The following is a 13,374-nucleotide window of genomic DNA, read 5'->3' as shown; positions in this document are numbered from 1 at the left end:
AGCCATTAAAGCTGAGAGGTCTGAATAAATCAAAGCACTTTGAGAATTTCACACTGATCCCCAACTCTTCTGCTGTGGATCAGCCAAAGAGTCTACAAGTCAGGTGGAGGGAAGGAAGGGGTAGAACAGCATCCAGCGTTTGAACTGTACATATGATTGGAAACTTTTGATATCACCACTATTGGTGGCACACAGGCATACAGAACCAGCCTGTAGGTAACTTGAAATTAGCCATGATTTAAAAAAAAAAGTGAACGTTTATCTTCCTAAAAATTTTGCTAACTAGCCAGAGTGGAACACCCTTCAGCAGAACCTACCTGTTCTCTCCTCTACTGAAGAAACATCAAAAAGAAACTCTTGCCCAATTTGGTACCACCCTCCTGTGTAGAGGCAGTGTGCTCTGCCTCTGGCCCAGAGGAAAGGACAGCAGTGATGTTCATGGAAGGTTTTCAGACACCTATAAGTGTCTACATAACAGATGAGAATTTTGCTTGAAAAACAAAAGGCCACTTTATGCTATATGGTATCAACAAGCAATGACATTTTGCCTCCAACTATGAGCTACCCACCTCAAAAGCAGCAGAGAAATTCAGCCTGCTCAGTGAGTTTAAAGTCATCTTTCCAATAAGAGTGATATTACTAAAAATAAATAAATAAATAAATAAAATACAAAACCATGGCTGTAAGGAGTACATGGGGGGCTGATGGGAGGAGCGAGAATGGGTCCTGATCCTGGAGCTGGTACATGCTAGGTGCATCTCAAGGTTTTCCTCCTTGCTTTGTGCCATTACCGCATCCCCACCCCTCATATAACTTGGGGGGAGAACTCTTTTCTTACAGTTCTGGCTCCCTGGCTCTGCACAGCTCACTGCAGCCTAAAGATGCACTTGAGAGGAAAATCCTGCTGAGCACACAGACTGCAGACAGTCTCCACAGAATTCCATAAAGAAACACTGGCATGTCAAGATAGAAAACTTTCAAAAGGAGATTTGGCTCAGTTTTGGCAGATTTTCATATAAAATTTAAACATTACATCTCTGCAGAAGTCATCCACTGACAAATTTTAAGCACTGCTCCAGTCCAGAGGTGCACTACAATATTTCAAACAAAAGAATGCCATTAAAAAAGGCACAACTCCTCTAGTTCTGTTTCTGGAAACAGATGAAGAATTATGGCTGAAAGTTTTAAACAAAGTTAAAGCCAAGGTTAAAAAAAAAAAGCATAAAGTATTTCAGTCCAAAAGACTGCAGTTGAGCAAAGTCATAAACAATCGAATACAGCATCTCTTACATTTCTAAGACTTCCTATCATCTGTGGAAATAAGAGGTGGAGGAAGAATACCAGTGTGAACAACGACTCATGCATGACCTTCCATTCTCACTTATGCAGCCATGTACTTTGCTGCAGAAGTTTGTGGCTGTGCAACAAAATACTGTCACTGACACCAAATCACAACTATTCAAACTGCCCAACAGTTAAACTGACGGTGGTCTAATTGTTATCACCTGTGTGTCATAGCCAACATCAGCTTCAGTGAAACAACAGAGTAGGATGATCCAGCAAACACACACGAAGCAAATGTACCTTCCTCTCTAAAAATTCCAGTTATTTGCTTGCTTATTAAGGTAATTACAATCAGTAACATTAACACCCTATGCAATCTTTTTTCTCTCCAGAAAACATTATCTGAAAGACAAATCAGAATGACCTTAGCAAGTCTCAGAGACACTATAATCAATGCAAAAATCTAATAGCACTGATCTTGTACACTGATATAGTCCATCTTATGAGCAGTGCAAAAGATGTCCACACAGTGTAGATAAGATTCCTTAGTCTGAAGATGAGAAACCTTCATCTCAACACTAAGTAAACACAAGGACCAGAAAAGGTTTTTCTTCACTCGTGACCCTTCTCCAAGCAGCGTCAGACATCTATTTAACTTCAAATCATATGGAAATTATAGAACAGCCATGGCCACCAACTCCTCACCTCAGTTACCACAGTTCTACTTCCACCAGGGACAATTTCAAGTGATATGAAGTATCACAGTAGTAGAGAAGAGCATTACCTGCAGCCACCCTGGGATCACACACAAGGCACCACCACCACCAACTACTGCTGATATGCTGCATGCTTCAGCTCAGCAACAGACTCCACACACTGATCTTCCAATCAGCTCCTCCCTTACGCTGTGATCCACTCGTTGCTTCTACTCTACACCAAGGAGGCTCATCTCCGTCTTCCTGGTACAGACTCCCATACTATAGCTGATGTGTACAAATATAGTTTACTCCTTTCTATCCAAGTCCTGCACATATAGGATAACTTGAAAATACTTCTGACTAGCAATTTTCCGCATGCATGTATTTGACCTTCAGCGCTGGCTCCTGTATAGAGGCAGTAAGCGATTATATTTAACTACTTACGCTGCGGTTCTCATCCCAAAATTCAGACATGAACCCCCTGAGAAACCAACAATTATCCTTAAATACCTTTTGGGAGAGATTCATCAACTGTTCTGTACACACACCATAGCCTGCAGAATCATGCTAGAGAATATGAGCTTGGTATGGGATCACAGAGCCTTATTTTACCAGGTAAATCAGTTATTATTAACCTCAGAGAGATCATGCCAGAACTTCCCCAAACTTCTGACGCTGAAGTACAATCTCTTCCCACTAAAAAGCTAAATACATAGTTCAACTCTAAAATCAATACCAAAATTGACTGTAGAATATATATGCAAGGCTAAAAGAATAGTTAATGAGGATCAGGAGCTTTGCAAATCCTTTAAGCAGAGGTGAACCCAAACGGTGCTGCATTGGTAGGCCCACCTTGTGAGATGTTATAACAGAGAGGTACACAATTAACATTCCTTTCCAGATTTGGCTTCCATCGCTGTCCAAACCAAAACCAAGAATTTCTGCCAAGATGGCTGTCTCTATAACACCACTGTAACTCTCGCTATAAGCAAGGCACAAGGGCTTCTGACAGCAAAGATCAAGGCTAGTAACATTCAGCTACACGTGCAAAGGGTTTACCTTCAGGTCACTCCCTACATCAGCACTCAGATGCTTTTAGGAAAAGTGCACACTGAGCACTAGGGAAACTTACAGCGATTGATGGAACTGCAGAAATACAGGATCCTTCAGAACAGAGGCATCTGCTGAGTACTTTTGTACAGTACACAACAGCTGAAATGTGCCATCCTGCCCCAGAGTAGGATGGTGCCTTCAAGCCCCTCTGGGCTGCTGAGCCATGCACACAAGCTAGCAAGATCAAATGTAAGAAATTCCATCGAGTTAGTAATCTATGATGTCAGCATATTCTTAAAGCAACAACCATTAACTTACTGCCTTCTCCAAATTCAGGATAACCTGAAAGAAGACAGCATAGCGTGCTTTAGAGCTGACAGCCCAACCCCGCTGCTGGCTGGAAGCTTCGTGGCTGTAAACTTTATATTAAGGTTTTAACATCAAGTTGCTTCTAAAAGTAGAAGTTGTAGAACTTCCACAAAATTACTATCAAGTTCTGTTTGTTTTTTAACAAATGAGCTGTATCCTAATAAATTTCTCACTAAATTAAAACAGTTTCACACTTCCTTGGGTGACAGCTCACAGAAGATCTACAAATGAGCGAGGTAACAGCTTTGAAACCTTTCCTAGCACCTACTCTATGTTTGACTTTGGCAGGAAAAAGGTTTTGACTCCAATTTTTGTTTCATTAATCCACAGTCACATTCTTCATCGAAGGACTGCTGGAAAAACTCAACTTGCTGGAAACAGTAACTATAATTACTGACCTTCACCAAGTTTGCCAAAATTAAACTGCAAAGCTCTAACTTCACAGTACTAAGAAAAGCATGTCTGTGAGTAACAGAAACCGAGTCAACACTTGTGAGATCTCAGAAAATGAGATAGGAACAGAGAATTTACAGGAATAAATTGAAAGCATTCCCTGACCACAAGTAAGCTCCTAGATTTGTACAGCATGACAAAAAGGGCAGAATTACTTTGTGGTACATCATTGCAGAACCAAACACCTGCCCAGTAGAGCATAAAATTCAAAACACAGAATATGTTTTTATGAAATCTCACAGAAATGAACAAATTGTAAGCCACAGCTGTACATTTCACCTCCTTACAGAACACATTTCTCACAATCTCTCCACATTTTCCAGATGCGCTTTGCTTGCTGCTGTCTATGATTCTGGGGGGAAGAGTTATCTTAGTGCTTCTGCATTTCTTGAGGAAACCAAATGTCACTGCAGATGTCCCATTAACAAACCTGCATGTGAAATTATACATGCCTCAGTCAATTATGAAACTGGCAAATCTGGATTCTTTCCACTTATTACAGGCTTTAAAGCAAACACAGGAATGACACAGTCCTGGAACTATGCATAGATACACTGTTGGTATGCCACTTTTCTACCATTGAGATGATGAGCTTATCCTGATACAAAATTGATTCACATTTGACTAAAGTTCAAAATATTCTAGAATTAATTTGTGGGCTGTGTGGATCTTTGCAGCCTTTCTTTCTATTGCCAGCCAGGAAAAATAAGGCAATTATTTGCATAACTGAAATAAAATGTGATTTCATAACACGACAATTTGAGTCTATAAGCAAGGACTTACAGGACTAGGACCAAAAGTCATTTATTTCCTACAAGCCGTTTACAAAATAGTGTAACAGCAAATCTTCAGCAAATCTGTTGTCAACTATAACACTCAGCAAGAATATATTTCCTCCCCAAGTATGCCAATCGTTATCACTGAAGCAGGGTTGCGAAGTAGCACTGGAGCTCACTACCAGTGAAGACTTCCAAATATCAGTTAAATATGGATCACGTCAAAAACATTTTTTCCCCATTCTTACCATTCCGATCAAAACCAGTTGCAAAAAAAAAAAAAGAAAGAAAGAAAGAAAAAAGCTAAACAAGTTTAATCAAGAAAAAGACTGTTCTGCCTGAATCAGCCACATTTTTATAGCCTACAGTAGAACAAAAGGATTTCCAAAACTGCATGCCATACTAAGTCCAAACCTTAATCTAAATAAAGACAATCTAAAAAAAGACAACTTTCTCAGACAAACGACTCCGCTGGTAGGAACCTGAAGGCCCCTAAGCCTCTCACTTATTCAGTTCTTAGCTATCAAACAGTCAATATCTGTTCTATCAAACTAGTGATAGCAAAACAAAACACTTGTCCAGTGCAGTGGTCATCAGCCACACGTATAACCAACTCTGAGCAATAGCTGAGCGCCATTACTTGATAGTTTTGAATTTTAGTCACATTCCTGACTGAAAGACTAAAGATCCATTAACAGACACTTCTCTCCCAAAGGCATCTGAGAGAACAAAACAATCTCATATACATGTAAGACTGACAGCCCTACTGACAAAAACACTGATATCTTCTCCAGAAGCTCCAGAGCCCGAGGAGTTTGAACAAAAAACTGCATCATCTGCACATGAGAACTGTCACCGGTCAAGCCACACTCATGAGGCAAAGCAGTTTTCTTACTTCTTACTGCACAACTATGTCAGCATTTTATAATAAGCAAACTTAGACTCACTCATTAGTTTCAGTAAAGGGAAGCAGTAGATCAGGCCGAGCTGAAAGTCTTCATATTTATTCATACAAGTTTTGCTAGAATACAATTCAATGGACATAAAAATGCCTCCAGGATCACTAAGGCATCAAAAGAAACCAACAACCTCAATGATGTAACACAAGATGGCTGCAAAAAAAAAGGTAACAATGGCAGCTCTGAGTCGAGATAGAATTTCATTTGCAACCAAACCAAGACATACGGTACTGATGTGTCAGCAAACACTAACAGTCAGACCTGTCAGGTCAGTACTTGGTGCCCAACACAGGATACAAGAACAGAAGAAATATTTATCATCACATCCCCAACATCTTTCTCCAGTGATGGATCAGGGCCTTTCAAACCCAGAAGCATTACCTTTGCATTATTAGGAGGAAGTTTTTCCACACAGAGGGTGGTGACGCACTGGAACAGGTTGCCCAAGGAGGCTGTGGATGCCCCATCCCCGGAGGCGTTCAAGGCCAGGCTGGATGTGGCTCTGGGCAGCCTGGTCTGGTGGTTGGCGACCCTGCACATAGCAGGGGGATTGAAACTTGATAATCATCGTGGTCCTTTTCAACCCAGGCCATTCTATGATTCTATGATTATTTGATTAAAATTTCTCTTAATATAACCTCAGTTTAAGTTATAGGTGCAGGACAAATTACATACAATAAGAACCAGAGGTCCTGTTGTTAAATTCCTTGCCTCCATAAATACAACATTCAGACTCTAAGAATGATAGCTCTGAGGAACTTCAGCAGATAAGCCACTTAAACACTACTAAAGATAGAGGTGGTCTGATACCTTAGTTTGAAATCCATTCTATAACCAAATGTAACCAAATTCTGACAGTCATTATTAATAGTAAGTCAAGGCCTTGATAAATGAAAATAAGACAAAAAAAAAAAAAAAAACCAACAAAGCAGCTCGTGCTTCTTGCCAAAGCTTCAAAGAACATTAAACAGAAGAACGGGTAGAAATCACTGATGAGAAAGAGCAGAATACCCAAGGAGATGGCAGCAGGGCATTGCTGGCTGGATTCGAGACTTTATTTTTTTGCTCTTACATCCCTGGTACAGCCTGATGAGAGCACAATTGCAGCAGCCTGAAGGGGCAGCAACCCCAGCACCTCTTTGCACGCTCTCCCTGCTCCCAGGTCAGCTCCAGCACACAGAGCTGCCCCGGCCTGTTGGCACAGCTCCACAAACCGTTGAAGGGGAACACCAACATCTCTCTTCCACTCATACATCTCAGCCATCTCCTTTAAATGCTTCTGAAGTGCACCAAGTGAACTGATGGAATTAAAAAAAAAAACCAAACAATTCTTTGGCAGTTTAAAAAAAATACATAAATACTTTCCTCTTTCCAAGCAACAATACCAATGAATGAGAAATGAAATTTACCAAGTCTAAAATAGAGTAGGACACAAGTGAACAGAAACATTAACTTACAGAATCATAGAATGGCTTGGGTTGGAAGGGACCTCAAAGATCACCAAGCTCCAACCCCCTGCCGCAGGCAGGGCTGCCATCCTCCAGATCTAATACTATACCAGGCTGCCAAGGGCAAATCCTAAATGAGAAATGCACCTTGATAGAATTGCCCCTTTAATACTACTCATACATCCAAAGTAATTAAACCTCACAGCAATTTTAAAATGCTATCTGTGTATTTAACTGAATTCTTCTTCCTATCCAAGTGAAGTTTTTAACACAAGTTTAAGAAGCAGCATGTAATTCTGCAACAGAAAAGTGAAAATTGATGACCTAAGAAAACAAAGCATCAACTAAGCAGTGTAAGTCCTTACTCAAATCTATCACACAATTCTTCCACACCACTCCGCAACCTAAAGCTCACTCACTTTATCCATACGCTATTTCAGAGGGATAAGAGACGTCCTGCTGCACGACTGAGATGACTAAAATACCACTGCCTCCACGGAGGCCAGTCAGATGTAAAAGCTCTCCAGAAACAAAGTTCCATACTGGGGTACTTTTTCCCATAAGCGAGTCAGTCAGTAAATCACACTGCCTCATAGGCCTTGCAGCAAAACCCAAATCCTATGGGAGGCAGGCAGAGCATACAGTTAGAAATAAAGGCAGATAGAACTCAACACACCAAAATTAAGAGACACCTTGGCGAGGCAGGCCTGGTGTGCAAGTTCTGCTCAAGAAGTAGGGTGCTTCCAAGTCTGCCCCAGTCAGCATTTTCATCCTCTTAGCCAAGTTTCACAACGAAGGTTTTGACAAAATAGTTTAAGCAATCTCTATGACCTACATTTCTGCTGTTGAAGGACGAGCGTTTTAAGAGACAACCTTGATCAGTTTTTGTCGTAGTCTTGATTAAGCTCAATTCATTCAACTGCAGACCTTGAGCTTCCGCTACTTTAAGGGAATCATACAGAAGTTGCCAAGTGCCAGGCCTTTGTACCCCAGAATTACAACCCCTAGTCCTACGACTAACATAAAGGTCTCAAGTAATGACATCCAAATGATTTTACCTGTGTGCCACACCAGTTTCTGAGTTACTACCAGAATTCATTCTGCTAGGAAGATATTTTATATTGCTTCTAAGTTACTTAAATTGTTAACAGTCTTACAAGTTCCATTTCTGTAGAAATACTCCAATCAAATTTCTAAGTGCTTCCCAACATTGGACAAATTTCCTCTCCTCAGAAATCACTGTTTGCCATAGCAAGTATTGTACTACAAATATATTCTAAGAATGTCCCATGCATCTTCAGCAGAGAATCTTCATTACAAAAACCTGGAGCTAACAAAGAAGCCTTATGGAATACACTGAAACCCACCTTCTCATTTGCTGCACCAAGAAAAGCAGATTCCTGCACTGTTTGATCCTTCTCCAACTACTGCAGAGACCCCAACTTTCACATGAAAGGATTTGTTTCAGCAGTATTCAGTTGATAGCTCAGTATGTAATATTCTCAACTAATACCATGATAACCAGGTATACACCTTATACAGCTACACGAGGACACTGAAACATTTTCTTTAAGAAATACTGCTATTCTGGGCAGCCTCCATCTCTCCTTCCTTCTTAACCAAACCTCTCAAAGAAAGGCTTCAGACTGCCCAATGTTCCCTCTGAAGAATTCAACCATGTCTGTGTAAAAGCACAGGTGAGGAAGAACAGGCTCCCATGTTATCCAGGAGATCAGGACTAGCTGCAGATCCAGAAGAGGTTCCTGACTACAAATCTCTTCAACAAAATCCAGCTAAGGCCCAAGAGCAGATGAACCGATAAAATTACTCTTTCTTCCTTCCAGATAATTCTTCAAAGGGTTTTCTACCATACAAACTAGTGCAGACTACACATAACCACACTGAGTTTTAGCCAACCTCTCTCACGGCCAAAAATATCAGCCACCACCACTGCACACATTTTCTTACTGAGATTTTCAGAAGGTCTGCATAATCTTATAACCATGAAGTTAGTGAGCCATTACATATTTCCTGAAACTAAGCTGCACATTAGATGATTCACCAATTAGTGTATTCATGAAGCTTTAAAAAGCAATCAAAATTTCATTTTTGTTGAAAAATTTAAGAAAGATGTCCAGCTGTATGCATGGGGAGAGCATGTGGGCTTTTCTCCTTCACTAACAGCTATGTTAGCTGGTGAAAAATATTCAGTGTGTCAGAGTTAATTTATAGAGCTGACAAAGTATAAGGGCTCCAGAAGGTATAGCATACATTTACTGAACTTTAAATACAATTTTTAAGCTAGATATAGCTCAAAGATTAAAATAAGCGGCCCAACAACCAAACCACTGAAATGCATATCATTTCAAGGCACATTTTATTTAATGGAGCAACTGCATGTGTGTTTCAAACTAGCAGACAGGTTACCATCGCAGCAGAAGAGCTGATAATCCTTCTGATCCCATCAATGGAAACATTCTTCTGAAGGAGGCAGGCACCTGTGGGAGCCAGCAGACACCTCAGCACGGCGCAAGCCATGACCGTGTGGAGGGGAGGCACGGCACATTGCTCAACACGACCAAGCACCCAGGCCTTAATGAAGCCTCCAGGCATAAATACCACAACATAAATACTAAGTGCTAATTTCCCCTTAAGGTTGAAGAAACTACCAAGCATAGCTCTTGGGGAGGCAAGTCAAATAGCTATCTACTTTGACAGCTCTCAAGAATTATTTAGCCATCTAGCTTATTATTCCAGGAGCCAGTATTTTAGGACTCAGGGTGAAACCTTTACATCAGAGGTTCTTTCTTTTACTCTACAAAGCCAGACATACACACTTTAGCAAAGAAAAATATACCCTTTTTAGATTTTATGGTTTTTTTTTTTTTTCCACTATTCATAGCAGTAAATGAAACCACTTTAAATCCTAAAAGCCGTATACCTACTGTATGGAAGATGTATGGAGTCATCTGTATCTTGTGAGGAATCCACTAAAAACCAAGCTGTTCAGCAGCATGCTATCACAGCACAAGCTAGTTTACAGCAGTCATCACTACCCTCCGATGAGCCCAAAATACATCTCTTGCTTAACTTTAAGCATGAAGAATGAGACCAGAAAAATTCATGTCAAACCACCTTGGAATATTAGTCCACTATGGCAACATGAATTGCCACATCAAATTGGACAAACAGACACCTCTCCAGAACCTCATCACAGAGTGACAGGTTTCGTATGGTTCAAAGAATAAAAAGGTTAAAAAAATTTCTGTTAGAGCACAGTTGATTTCTAATCCCTTCCATCTGCTCTGCCTTCGATGTACCTGCCATCAATACAAGAGTAATACAAGAGAAATTCTAGCTATTCCTCCAAGGACTACACCAGCCATTTTTCCATTGCTCTCATACATAGGAAGTCATGTCAAGTTACTGTGTGCTGCCAGCTGTCTGCATTCACCGCTTCGTTGTACTGCTAATGCAATTCTGAAACTAGGGTAGATATGAGACATTTAGGCAAACTGGAGAATCAGAACACAAATCAGCAGCTCAGTCCATTAGGTCTCAAACTCGCTTTTTCTTTCTTGTAGCTTCCTTCAGACAGTGAATGCATCCTAAAAGTATGCTTAATTCACTCTGCCATAGTTATTGATGTACAAAAACAAAAAGAATCAAATCTTCTCTTACACAGCCTCCATTGCTAAGGCTGCTGGTCTGATATCAAATCCATTCTAACGTCCTAGTTTGCAGATTAATAAGTGAGTGAATTAGCAGATGTTAACTTGGAAAGTCGCCTCCTTTCAACAGTTCACCACAGCTACCTATCTCCTCTCAGTATCTCACGATTACAACCTCAAATGTCACCGTCTGACAGGGTTATGTCAAGGCTGAGGGCAACATAACAACTTCAGTAGGAAGCCTTTAATGGCACAAACCTGCACAGTGCAAGGTAATACGACTGAGTCCCAAGATTCCTATAGATGTAACACATTTTAACTAAGAAATAGCCTTAACATCATCTGTGTGAGCTGTGACCCATAAGAGACCTGAACTCAGAAGAAGGTATGAGACCTGAGTGAACAGGTTAAATGGCATTTAGGGCTATGATGAACTGCATGGTTATTACCTGGTGACACAACCCTAATTTCCCTTCCAGAAGTGGACTTAGGAAAGGACATTCCGTCCTCCACAATAATGCGTTGGACTCAAGGCTTCTGGCACACAAATTAGAGTCTGAGTTGCACAAATACACTGTGGGGAGGAATGGGACTAAGACCTTTTTGTAAGAGTAATCTTGGAATAACATTCCTAAATTGAAGTTAACCAGGTTTACGTGAAAGGATGTTAGGAATTACATCCCCATTCTGTAATTCTGTAATAAAAAAAATCAAAGCATTTCTAGGAAGCCATGTTAAGGCACTGGTTCCATACAGAAGTTCACACTAAAGGTACTGGCAACTGAACAGCCTCCTTCTGGTGCTGGGCCTCAGCTCACACAACAGCAGCAACATTATTAAGCAATAAAAGCACCCTGAAATGCAGAAGTTTGCCTTTAAGAGAATTTTACTTTACGTTTTACGATTAAAAACTCAGTAAAACAGAATACTGAAACGTATCTGAAGCATTTCAAGAGTTCTCATAGCCGTGATGATGTCAGTGGCAGTCTTCTTTCAGCACAACATTCTCAATCTAGGAAAGACCTGTAAGGGCTTTTACTCTCACCCTGATATCCAGCGCACATGCTTAACTCACCTCTCTCCTGAGGCAGACAGATCACTTTGAGATCCAGTCCTCTGTGCAAATTTACAGCATGTTTCTTTTCAAAGCGAGTTACACAAACACAACCCTTTGGAGTACTCTCCATTCATACAATCACCCTGCGAACAGTTCGCTAGGGCTACGTTTACCCTAAAAATATTTTCTTGTTGCAGGAGTACACCACAGGAACAAGGAACTACTGAAGTTGTCACAGACTACGTGGGGAAAGCCGTATCTTTACCAAAGTGGGCAATGTCACCACCAACAAAGGAGTGAACTTAAATGGAAAAGCACTGGGTTTCTCATCACAGGGCTGGCACAGCACCATCGGGGGCCATACCCCACACAGCAGCAGTACAGGACCTATTTGCCGGTTAGAAGCTGTGTGCAGACTTCCTAAGAAACTACAGTTTGCAATCACGGGTACATCATATAAAAGCTTTTGAAATAGAGGGGGGGGAAAGCGAAGCACTCTGTAGGCACTCGGGGAATGTCAGTGCAACCACACCGCATCCCATGCTCCCAGGAATACACACCGGGATGGCCCCCAGGACCAGGTTCAGAGCCAAGTACCGAGCTGCGAAGTTAGCGAGCGCAGAAATAAGGACATTTATCGCTCCAAGTCCAAAAAACCACTCGCAACTTGGAGTTAGCGCGGACGCCCCAAGTTTCGCCCACCCTCTCGCTCTCACGGAAGCAGCCCGCTGTCCCACGCACACAGATAAGGGTTAACGCGAGGGCTGCGCGCCCCGAGGCGGCTCTGCGGGGCCATTCCCACGCGCGGGGCCGCCCCGGGCGGCCGCCGAGGGCCCCCCGCCCCCTCAGGCCGCGCCGGGCCCGCGGCGCGCCGGCCCCCACCTGCCGCGGCCCCTCACCTGCACCGCCGTCGCCCGAGGCCGGCCCGCCGCGGCCCCGCTGCCTCCAGCCGCAGCGCTCCCGCCTCTCGGGGGCGGCCGGGCCCGAGAGCTGCCCCCACCTGGGGCGGCCTCCCGCTGCCCGCCGCGTCCCGGCCGGCCGAGCCCCGCGGCGGCGCCGCCCGCCCGTCCGCCCCTGCTTTCTCCCGGGCGCCGGCCGCTCCCCGCCTCCCTCACGGAGCCACGGCCTCAGCGGGGAGCGGCCGCCTCCCGCCGCCGGGGGGCGAACGGCGCAGGTCCCGGCCCGAGGCACCTACCGCTGCGCCGCGGCGCGGACGGCGATGCCTCAGCGCCGTCCCGGCGGCCCCAACGGCCGCGGCATCCTCCGCCGCCTGCCTCTCGGCGACCACGGTGCTACCGCCGAAACCCCCTCCCCGGCCCCCCCTCCGCCGAATGGAAAATAGTTCTCCGGGCCCCGGAGCGGAGAGAGCGGGAGCGACACCTCGGTAGCCAATGAGAGCCAGCCTGATCCTCCGCAGAACCAATGGCAGCTGCAGGCCGGCTGAGGCGGAGCGTCGCGCAGCCAATGGGGACGCAGCTCTCGGACTGACCCGCTAGGATGGGTTCTTCGAGCCTCCATTGCCGACCATCTTGGAGTCGGGCGCGGTGCCCAATCTGGGAAGGGGCTCGTCAGCGGCCATTTTGGGTTCGGGCGCGGGGCGGGGCGG

The 13,374-nt window shown here is 43.5% G+C and overlaps 1 protein-coding gene across 2 annotated transcripts in view; it reads right to left on the bottom strand.

The window, feature by feature from the left end:
- The window catches only part of SOCS5 (suppressor of cytokine signaling 5), a 30,721-nt gene extending 17,563 nt beyond the window's left edge, over nt 1-13,158 (bottom strand). The window contains exon 1 of one of the 2 annotated variants that reach the window (XM_040697277.2): nt 12,964-13,158. The gene's annotated coding sequence lies outside the window, so the exon portion shown is untranslated. Of the gene's footprint in view, nt 1-12,667 lie in introns of both variants that reach the window. The other variant, XM_040697278.2, reaches the window with a different exon arrangement.
- Nucleotides 13,159-13,374: the final 216 nt, after the last annotated feature.

Source organism: Gallus gallus, chromosome 3 (assembly GCF_016699485.2).
Source record: "Gallus gallus isolate bGalGal1 chromosome 3, bGalGal1.mat.broiler.GRCg7b, whole genome shotgun sequence".
In the NCBI taxonomy this organism is placed as follows: Eukaryota; Metazoa; Chordata; class Aves; order Galliformes; family Phasianidae; genus Gallus; species Gallus gallus.
This window is presented reverse-complemented; position numbering and strand designations above follow the sequence as displayed.